Source organism: Mastomys coucha, unplaced genomic scaffold, assembly GCF_008632895.1.
Source record: "Mastomys coucha isolate ucsf_1 unplaced genomic scaffold, UCSF_Mcou_1 pScaffold15, whole genome shotgun sequence".
NCBI classification, from domain to species: Eukaryota; Metazoa; Chordata; class Mammalia; order Rodentia; family Muridae; genus Mastomys; species Mastomys coucha.
The window spans coordinates 142,727,620-142,738,700 of NW_022196897.1; the positions used below are offsets into that span (position 1 = coordinate 142,727,620).

At 46.2% G+C, this 11,081-nt stretch overlaps 1 long non-coding RNA gene across 3 annotated transcripts in view; it reads right to left on the reverse strand.

Annotated features, from left to right (window-relative positions):
- Positions 1 to 11,081, reverse strand: part of LOC116091276 — a 73,720-nt gene that overhangs the window by 60,226 nt on the left and 2,413 nt on the right. For 2 of the 3 annotated variants that reach the window (XR_004118984.1, XR_004118982.1), the window contains exons 2-4: positions 9,633 to 9,714; positions 8,346 to 8,911; positions 7,687 to 7,951 (exon numbers count right to left, since the gene is read on the reverse strand). This is a non-coding gene — a long non-coding RNA (uncharacterized LOC116091276). Of the gene's footprint in view, positions 1 to 7,686; positions 7,952 to 8,345; positions 8,912 to 9,632; positions 9,715 to 10,536; positions 10,993 to 11,081 lie in introns of those variants that run through there. The other variant, XR_004118983.1, reaches the window with a different exon arrangement.

Sequence of the window (11,081 nt, forward strand, 5' to 3'; positions counted from 1 at the left end):
AAAGAAAAAGAAAAGCAATAAACATACACACACACAAATAAAAACCAAAATAAAAATAAAATACCATGTGATACCATGTGGATTGCCAGAGGGATCTCTCCTGCCCACCCCCCTGCTGCAACCAACCCCTGGCATAAGTTACTCCCGGAATTCCCCCTTAAATTACTAAAACCTTGGGGTCCCAAAGGAACAAAGCTGACAAAAACCTTAGATGGCTCTGCAGTGGGCAGAGTGCAATTTGTGTCCGTTGTAGGGAGGCAGGGGCCTAGGCAAGGAGAGGAGGAGCAGAGCCAAGAGCCAGATAGGAGCTCAAATACCTTCAGACCAAGACAGGCCTCCCAGAGGTAGGATACCAGGATGGAGAAGGTAGAGAGAGGAGAGGCCACCCAGTTCCTGCAGAACACAAATTTCCCTCACTTTTCTGAGGTCACTGTAAGCAAAATGTGGTAAGGATGGGACCTGAGAGGACACTGGGAGCCAGCGGCTCCAAAGCCCAAAATTCAAGGGGATGGGTCTCCTGAAAGAGAGGGGCTAGCCTACAGTACAGAACTAAATGTTAAGACCCGGGACAGAAGGGCACCTGTTGGGTTGGGGGAGGGAGCCCAGTAGGGCTGAGAGTGAAGGCTTGGAACAGTCCTGAGAAAATGCCTCAGAGGCTGAGCCATCAGGGGGGAACAGGGGCTTGGGCCTGAAAACCAGTCTCCATTTACATATTTTTAAAATTTCTTTGTATTCCATGTGTGCATGTGTTGTATTAGGGTCATGAGGCATCTGTGGAGGTCAGAGGACAATTCTTCCTTCCGCCACGTGGGTCCTCAGGCTAGGGAACAAGTCGTCAGGCTAGGTCAGGCTTTACCCACTGAGCTGTCTCACTGGGAATATCATTGCTCCTCATTCTGTAGAGACACTCATGACGAAAGGGTCAATACGCACCTGCCAGGTATGGTGGCACATGCATTTAATACCAGCCCTTCTGAGGTAGAAGTATGTGGGTTTCTATGAGTTCCAGGACAGCCAGGCTGCACAATGAGACCTGTTTCACGAAACAAACACTCAGTAATCCAACAGTCGGAAAGATCAGCAAGAAGACTGCCCAGGCTACAGACGGAGTGCTAGGCCAGTCTGAGCAACTTGGTTAGAACCTGTCTGAAGTGGAAACTTAAGGGTTCTTTGGAAAGTCAGTTGTGTTGGATGGTGTTTTGCCGGGGCAAACATGTGAAGGAGTGTGGTCTGGAAGTAGACACAGGTGAAAGGATGTTTCCCTAATGCAAGCACATAAAAGGACCCATAAGGACCGGGCAGTGGTGGCACATGCCTTTAATCCCAGCACTTGGGAGGCAGAGGCAGATGGATTTCTGAGTTTGAGGCCAGCCTGGTCTACAGAGTGAGTTCCAGGACAGCCAGAGCTATACAGAGAAACCCTGTCTTGGAAAAAAAAAAAAAAAAGACCCATGCATGAGGAAGGATTCTTCGCTAATGACACGTATGCATTGTTGGGCTCCATTTGTCGGAACTCCACACACATTTTCTCGAATGCACCAGAAAAATTCAGTTGGTGTGCTGCAGCTTCTTGGCACTTCCATGGACTGGGGCTGATCAGCAGACACACAATGAGGCAAGGCCCGCCGTGGAGGATGTGTGATGTGGGAGTATAAATAGTACTGAGCGGACAGTGACAGAGGTGAGGCTTGGCTTGCTTGCATAGCTAAAAAGCTCCTTGGTGTCTCGTCTTCACTGATCTTTGCTTCGCCAAGAGAGGCACAGGCAAGAATGAGAACTTCTCCTGGCCTTCCTTTTGGCCCTGGTCCCTCCGGCCTGGCTGATCCTGCTAGGTCACACCACTGGTGCTGATTCGTGTCTGCTACCCTGACTACCAAACTGGACTGCTGGTGGATCTGTGAAGTGTTCGTGAGTGGATGGAGCTGCTGCTGCTGACCTGTGAACTGAACTGCTGATTTCCTGACAGTGCAGGTGGGATTTGCTCCAAATAACCTTTCTAAAGGGGTCCATTTCCCCGTATCCTTTCTTTTCCACTGCCTCTGGTGCGTGGTGGGCTAGAAGGGAGGTTAAAGCGTTTAATAACAATCATTAAATATAGGGTTTTAAAAAATTAAAGTTACACCTGTCTCAAAATTAAAACTACCTAGGGCTGAAGTTGTAGCTGAGTTGTCAAGAATACACAAAGAGGGCTAGAGAGATGGCTCAGTGGTTAAGAGCACTGGCTGCTCTTCCAGAGGTCCTGAGTTCAAGTCCCAGCAACCACATGGTGGCTCATAACCATCTGTGATGGGATCTGATGCCTTTTTCTAGTGTGTCTGAAGACATCTACAGTGTACTTAAATAAAATAAATAAATCTTTTTAAAAAAATGCAGAAAGACCTGTGTTCAGTATCCAGTGCCTCATAAATAAAACCAGACATGGTGGCAAACAGAAATTCAGGGTCCTCCCTAGCTACAGAGTGAGTTTGAGGCTAGCTCAGGCTACATGGGAATAATTATGGTAGCTTATGTCTGTACTCCCAGTTCTTGGGAAGCAGAGGCAGGAGGAACTCCTTAAGTTTGAAGCCAACATGGCCTACATAGAAAGTTCCAGGTCAGCCAGGTCTACACAATGAGACCCTGGCTGAAAAACAGCAAGTAATACTAATAAATAAAATAATCTAATAAGTAAATAAATATGGGAGGAGAACTTGTGTTGCATACATGCAATCTAGCACTCAGAGATGACACAACTTTATGCTAACCTGGTCTACATAGTGAGTTCCAGGTTAACCAGGGCTACATACAGAAATTCTGCTTGAAGAAAAATTAAATGTGGGTGCTTTCTGTTGTTCTTTTGAAACAGAGCTTTGTATAACCAGATGGCCTTTGATCTAGCTTGCTGTGAGGTGAGGATGACCTTGAACTTCTCATCTTCTTGCTTCCCAAGGCTTTCACCATCGGGTCTGGGTTTCTGAGTTCTGTTGTTTGTTTTGGACAAGATTTTTCTGGTGCTGGCATCTGAGCACACGGTCTTACTCATGCTAGGCATCTTCAGTCCCCAAATTTAAATTAAATTAAATGGAGGAAATCTAGCACAAATATGACTGCTCACAGTTAAAAAAAATTATAAATTTTTAAACAGTAATAGTATATGCCTTTAATGCAGGCACTTAGGATGTTGAAGCAGGGGAATCCTGAGTTAGATGTCAACCACAGTTACAGGCAAGGCCCTGTCTAGCAAGCCGAAGGCCTCACAAAGATAGGTGCACATTCTATCTCAGAGATGAAGCCTCACCAGGTTGCCCAGCTGGCTCAAGCACTTCTCCTATCCCAACCTCTTGAGTGGTATGGATCCCAGACACACACGCACATCAGCCCAACTGGCACACTATTAATTGACTTCTTATAATAGTGGTTTTCTTTTTTTTAATTTTTATTTTTATTTTTTGGTTTTTCAAGACAGGGTTTCTCTGTATAGTCTTGACTGTCCTGGAACTCACTTTGGAGACCAGGCTGGCCTCGAACTCAGAAATCCGCCAGCCTCTGCCTCCCAAGTGCTGGGATTAAAGGCGTGCGCCACCACCGCCCGGCATAATAGTGGTTTTCTAATACCCTGTGATATGGAGAAAGGGAAGAGAATTCTTTCTTCTACTGTTTGGAACTGCATTTGTTGTATAATTATGCAATCACATAAATAAGAAAACTCTAGCTTTTAAGTAATTATTTTGTAAGAACTTAAGTCCTAGGACTGGAGAGATGGCTCAGTAGTTAGGAGCACTGACTGCTCTTTCAGAGAATCTGGTTTCTATACTCAGAACCCACATTGTCAGCTCATAGAAGTTTACAACTCCAGTTCCAGGAATCTGACACCTTCTTCTGGTCTCCATGGCACCAAATGCACATGGTACACAGATACGTGCAGGCAAAACAGCCATATGCATAAAATAAAATATAATAAACCTTAAAAGAGGGCTGGAGAGATGGCTCAGTGGTTAAGAGCAAGTGACCTCTACTCTACCAGAAGTCTTGAGTTCAATTCCCAGCAACCACATGGTGGCTCACAACCATCTGCAATGAGATCCGATGCCCCCTTCTGGTGTGTCTGAAATAGCTACAGTGTACTCATATATATGAAATAAATAAATAAATCTTAAAAAAAAAATCTTCCTTTATAGTCCCTTGGAATGGTATACTCTTACTGCAACTCCACTAGAAGAGCTTGCCACATTAGGACATTCATTTCTGAACTGTTTGTGAAAATAACTGCAGATTCCATAATGAACCCAACTAAACATGTTTCTAACTCAACCTTTGGCTAGATCAGCAAAAATGACCCAGGCTGAAAGTCACCAGATAGAAAGGAACGCCTGGAGAGAAACCACAGCAGACCAGGATAATGGTGTGAAACAGTTACAGTGAAACTTTCTGAGACATAAAAACACACCACTCTCTTCTCGGTCTCTCTGACCTCTCAGACAGAAGCCAGATGACAAAGGGAACATCGTCCTTTGGAAGGCGTCACACTAAGACACACCCTGGTGCTGCCTATGTGTCTCTAAGGCCTACCACCTTCAGAAATCGACCTGTGGTGAATGTGGATGCCCTGCCAAGTGCAAGAGAAAGTATAACTGGAGCGACAAGGGTAAGCGCCTGGTAGACCAAACACTACCGGGACTGGGCAGTCAGGAGCATCGGCCAACAGGGCAGCCACTTGAGCATCCCAATTCATCCTGAGGATTTCAATCAGTCATAAAATAAATGTTCTGGTTACAAAAACATACCACCTTTTCCCAAGGCCTTTAAAGACACTTGGATCACCAGTGTCCTTACAACTCTTAAGGTCACTGGGTTCACGGGAGAGAGTCTGTCACCACCGTTGACCGTCAGCGGCTTTCCCTTACCATCTATGTATACACTCTTTGGATGAGGACACTCCTTGGGTTTTACCGTGAAATGAGGTTAAAAGATAAAGGAGGGAAGGATAATTAAAAACAAACAGCTGGGCTTGGTGGTGCACACCTTTAATCCCAGCACTGGAGGCAGGTGGATTCTGAGTTCAAGGCCAGCCTGGTCTACAGAAAGAGAGTTCCAGGACAGCCAGGGATATACAGAGAAACTCTGTTTCAAACAAGCAAACAAAAAAGAAAAACATCTTCATAAACAAAGAAAACAATGTACCTAGACTCTTACTGCAAACTGCAACCCCAAGGCAATGCAGGATTAATTGCTATACCACTAATAAACAAAGTGCAGGTGTCTTGGGGCAGGGGTTAATGTACAGCACATACTTTGAGGTGTTCACAGCCCTGGATTCTTTGACAAGCACCACCAGAAAAAGAGAGTAAGTACAACAACAACTAGGAATTGTAACACAGTCTGCAATATCAGCACCGGGGAGGTCTACAGGAACCCTCTGCGACAGCAAGTTCATTAGACACTGTCTCAAAAGCAACACCCCCTGACCACCCCCAGCCCCCAAAAAGAGAAAATAAAACTCTTGATATTAAATCTCCCTGACCCAGGAGCCTTTTCGAAGCTGCCTACAGCTGTGTTGGAGGAGTTGGTCCCAGGTGTTAATAGGCACAGACATAGAATGTCACAGGAGTGGAAGCTCCGCAGTCAGTCAGTCAGCAGTGGCTGCCTATGACTCCAGCTCTGGGGAAATCAGATTCACTTTTCCGACCTCCATGGTCATCATACTCACATGCACAAACCCACACTCCAACACATTGTGTGTGTGTGTGTGTGTGTGTGTATAAACAAATAAAGTTAGGCATGGTAGTGCATGCTTTTAATCCCAGCACTCATGAGACAGAGGCAGGTGGATCTCTGTGAGTTTGAGGCCAGCCTGGTCTACAGAGTGAGTTTGACAGCCAGAGCTACATAGTAAGACCCTGTCTTAAATAAATAAAATTGTTGCCGGGCAGTGGTGGCGCACAATCCCAGCACTTGGGAGGCAGAGGCAGGTGGATTTCTGAGTTCGAGGCCAGCATGGTCTACAGAGTGAGTTCTAGGACAGCCAAGGCTACACAGAGAAACCCTGTCTCAAAAATAAATAAATAAATAAATAAATAATTTTTTTTCTCTAAATCCTCTTCCTTTCTTGAAGGTTTATTTATTTATTTTGTGTGTCTGCATGCTTGTCTGTGTACCATGTGCATGCAGCACCCACAGAGGCCAGAAGAGATCATCAGATCCCCAAGTGCCATTTGGGCACTAGGAATCAGACCTGGGTCCTCTGGAAGAGCAACCATTGCTCTTAACCACTGAGCCACCACTCCAGCCCTCTCTAAATCCTCCTAATTGTACTTTTAACATTTACTTATTTGTTTACTTATGGAGAGGTTCACTCCCCACTGTGGGAGGCTGGGGGGTGGGGTGGAGCATGGAGGACAACTTGTGGGCGTCAGTTTTCTTTTCTTTCTTTCTTTCTTTCTTTTTTTTTTTTTTTTGGTGTTTTTGAGACAGAGTTTCTCTGTGTAGCCCTGGCTGTCCTGGAACTCTGTAGACCAGGTTGGCCTCGAACTCAGAAATCTGCCTGTCTCTGCCTCCCAAGTGCTAGGATTAAAGGTGTGCGCTACCACTGCCCTGCCGCGTCAGTTTTCTACTTCCACCAAATGGGTGTCAGGGACCAAGCACTGATCATCGTGCTTGGCAACAGCAGGAACTTTTGCCCTCTGAGTCACCTCAGCAGTCCCTAGGTCCCTTCAATGTGGAGGATAGAACCCAGGGCTTTCTACATACTAGGTAAGCATCAAGCAGAGAGCTCCACCCTGACTAATAAAACTATTCCTAAATTAAGTGCACACTGTTCCACTGCAGTGCTTCATCTGTGCCTGGGAGCCAGGCAGGACGGAGGCAAGAGCCTTAGGCACCCACACCCAAATCTGACCACACCCCTGCAACACTTCCAAGTTGACAAGTAGTAATAAGCTCGCCCATATATGCCTTTGAGGCAAACTGTCTGCATAGAAAGAGAATCCTTCTACAAAGTCTAAGCAGAGGAAGGCGGAGCTAACTCTAAGGCTTTCCAGATACAACTTTCAGTAATACTCCTTGCCTGCTAGACCTGCAGATTAAATAAACCCCAAATGTTGCCTAAGTTGTGAGTTATTGGTCATATGTGCGTGCGCGCACACACACACACACACACACACACACACACACACAATTTTTAAAAACACATAAGCCTTAGATGGCAGAATGCCAAGCAAGTGACCTCGAGCTCATCATGCGCAAGCCCTTTTTTAAAATTACATTTGTGTGTATGTATGTGTGTGCGCGAGAGCACGCATGTGCGTGGAAATCAGACAATGCAAGAGTTGGTCCTCTCCTGGCACAACATGCATCTCTGGCCTTGGAAGCGAGTGCCTTTACCCACGGACCCCTCTCAACATCATAACAGTCTTATTTTTGGAGACAGGGTCTTATTATATAGTCCAGGCAGTCCCTGAGCTCAAAGATCAACCTGCCTCTGCCTCCCGAGTACTGGGAGCTTTTTTTAAACAGATGAACAACTCGGAGGTTACAGAAGGACAGTCAGCACCAGAGGCAACGCAACGCTGAGACACCATGATAATCACACCTGCCTTCCCTAGCACGGCCACTCACAAAGGCTTGGACAGCTGTGTTATCTTTGCCTTTCCAAAGCCTGCTCTCTCCATAGACAAGAAACGTGAGGTTCGAAGGGTTTGGCAAACTTACAGAAATGACCTGCTGTCACCCCAGCTTCTGATGCCGCATGCTTCCTACCACAAAGAACTGTTGCCCAAATTCTTGGGGGAGCCCAATCAATAGGCTCCCCAGGTTGAAGCTTACAGCCACTCAAAAAGTAGAGGCTAGGAATAGGTCCTCATATCTTTAATCTCAGCACGTGGGAGGAGCGGAGGTAGATGGATCTCTGCACGTTAGAGGCCAGTTTACTCTAGATAGCAAGTTCCAGGCCAGCTGGAACTGTACAGGTGAAATCCTGAAGAAGAAGAAAAAAAAAAAGAATAAGAAAAATTCAAATAGGGGCTCAACAGATGGCTCAGTGACTAAGACCTCTCGCTGCTGAGGCTAAGTTCAATTTCCAGAGCCCTGCAGATCATCTTCTGAGCTCCACATGCATACACACATACTAAATATATGCAAAAAAAGAGAGATTGTTTTAATTAAATAGGGGCTTTCACGAGGCTTGATGGGAGAAGACTCGCTAGCACACAGAGGTGCCTGGACCTAGCCCAGCACCAGGGGTAGAAACTCAACTACGTGAAAGCTAAACTACATGTGCTCGGCCGACAGGTGGAGTATCACAGCTTTTAAGTGTTAAGCAGTTAAGTGGGAATCCACATGGGACGGAGACAAGGAGACAAGAACCTTACCCGAAGAGCCACAAATCTCGATCCTGAAGGCCGGCCTGCTGTGGCTCCTCCTCCATCCACATATGACACCTGACCTCTATCCTTAGTCTCTAGAAGAGGTCTGGGCAGGATCCCAGACCTCTTCATATGAGGTGACACATATGGTCACAGCTGGTCCCTTTGACACTCCCGTTAGAAGGGTAGCAGTCAGTGATTCTCTTCTTTTCCAATCAAAGCGGATCCCTGTGACATTTACTGCACTTCTGTGACCAGCAAGCACCCTAGGAACCGGCAGCATGGAGGCAGAGCCTCCTCCCCATGAGGTTCTCTGAGCTGCAGTTCTTTGCTATACAGCAGGGTACAGAGGAAGATGAACTAGCAGCCACTCTCCTGCCTCACTCCAGATCCTCCCCAGAGGGCAGGACCCCGAGCTCAGTATCAGGCAGGCTCTCTCTCCTTCCAGGGATGGATGCAGTCTCTCCACTTATTTGTGTTTGGTTGTATTGAGACAGGGTCTCAGCTCTACAGCAGCGGTTCTCATTCCTGGGGTCGTGACCTCTTGGGGGCGGTGTCACAGATGAGATATCCTGTAGATCAGATATTTACATTATGACTCATAACAGCAGCAAAATTATAGTTATGAAGTAACAACAAAAATATATTATGGTTGGAGGTCACCACAGCACGAGGATCTGTATTAAAGGGTCACAGCATCAGGAAAGTTGAGACCCACTGCTCTAGAGCTAAGGCTGATTCTCCTGCCTTACATCTAGAGTGCTGGGATTACTGTCAGCTTCAACACACAGGCTTCAGAGAGCTGTCCAACAAACCTCCAAGTCAGTGGATTCCTTTTTTTTTTTTCTTTCTCATTTTTATGGAAGAGCTGAGTATTAAAACTTTCTCTTTTGAGACAAGGTCTCACAATGTAACTTCGGCTGGCCTGGAGCTCACTTTGTAGACCAGGATGGCCTTGAGCTCACAAAGATCCACTTGCCTCCGCCTCCAAGTGCTGAGATTAAAAGTGTATGCCACCAAGATTAGCAGCTTCTTACTGTGTGGGGAAAAGGGGGAATGGTTTCTTGCCACGACAATAGTATGTATCCATAGAGCTGGGGTTTCAAGTTCACATTTGCTACAGAAGATTGACTGCACCAGAACTAGATGAGGGCCAGGTGTGACAGGACACACAGACTCAGGAAGCTGAAGTACAAGGATTCCAGACTAAACAGGACAACATAGCAAGAACCCCCACATCTCAAAAAAAAAAAAAAAAAGAAAGAAAGAAAAAGGAGAGAAATAATAACTTACCATCAGCATGGTGATTCATGTGTGTAGTGCTATTGGGAATCTGAAGCAAGAATATCCTTGAGCTCAGGAGTTTGAGGCCAGCCTGAGCAACAGAGAGACTTTGTTACAAACCAAACCAAACACCAGTTGGAAAAAGTTTTCTTGTCAGAATTATCAATACGTCTGGCCAAGGCCCCTTCTAAGCCAGATATTATACCTGAAAACAAACTCATGCCAGACCTCTCTGGCTTGGAATACGGATTTACAGTATTGTACGTATGGTATTGTATGGTTCTGTTGTTATCAATTACCATCTAGACCCTAGGAAGGGCACCTAGACGATTGACTTTTCCAGAACAGTGGTGTGGAGAATAGTCTCACACAAGCTTTAGCTTCGTGTGCAGCTGCTTTGAAAGCATTAATCCAGGAGTAGAAACACCTGGCGTGAAGATGCACACATCTTAAACTATATTTACAGAGCAGACAGACCTGGCAACTGTCAAATTCATGGTATATTTAGGCTAAGGAATTGGTTTATGTGAAATCCTGACACAGAGCCAGCCCCCCCTTGCCCCAACCCTGGATCCTTCCAAGAGGGCTAGGGAGACTCTACTGCTGGCCACCGGGAGGAACACCTCACTCATCTGAGCAGACTTAGGGACACTGCCTTGGCAGGCTTCACTGGTGGAATCTGTGGAGAGTCCTGTGGGCTTGTGACTGCCCACCAGAGGCTCCTGCCCCAAAGAAAAGATATGGCTCTCATGCCTGCTGCACATGCCTAGCACAAGATCCAGCTCAGCAGGATCACATCACCAGGTCACATCTCCAGATTCACCGGGCTGTCCCTCTATTTTCCCTCCATGTCACACCTCTATGAAGGTCCCTGCCTTTTGCCAAGACTTAAGTGGTTTTTAATCTTTCTTACCTAAGATTTCCCATCTCCTTTATTCCTTCAAAGGTCTGTGGATGGAATTTGACTTGGCCAAGAAGTTGCTTGTGACTGACTCTCTGGGCCTTGGTGTCTCCATCGTTTCTGAGCAATGTTTTAGATTTTGGATGGCCATCTTGGTTTAAAGGATTTTCAGGCAAGTCTGGCTTCTATGAAACTCACCTTAAGATGCTTTTAATCAGCATCCTGACTAGCCTAGGGATTTCTGAGAAGAAAACTTAACTCGTGTTGTTTGTGACTACAGTGCAATGAAAAACAAAAGCTGAGACTACTGTAGCAATGACAGCTGTTGTCTCTGTCGCTTAGCCGAAGCAGGGGTGCCACTCTTAAGTCTGACCCAAGACCCAAACTCGACAGTAAAATGATTGTAAGATAACAGCATTTAAAAAAATAACAATCGGCCGGGCGGTGGTGGCGCACGCCTTTAATCCCAGCAGAGGCAGGCGGATTTCTGAGTTCGAGACCAGCCTGGTCTACAGAGCGAGTTCCAGGACAGCCAGGACTACACAGAGAAACCCTAT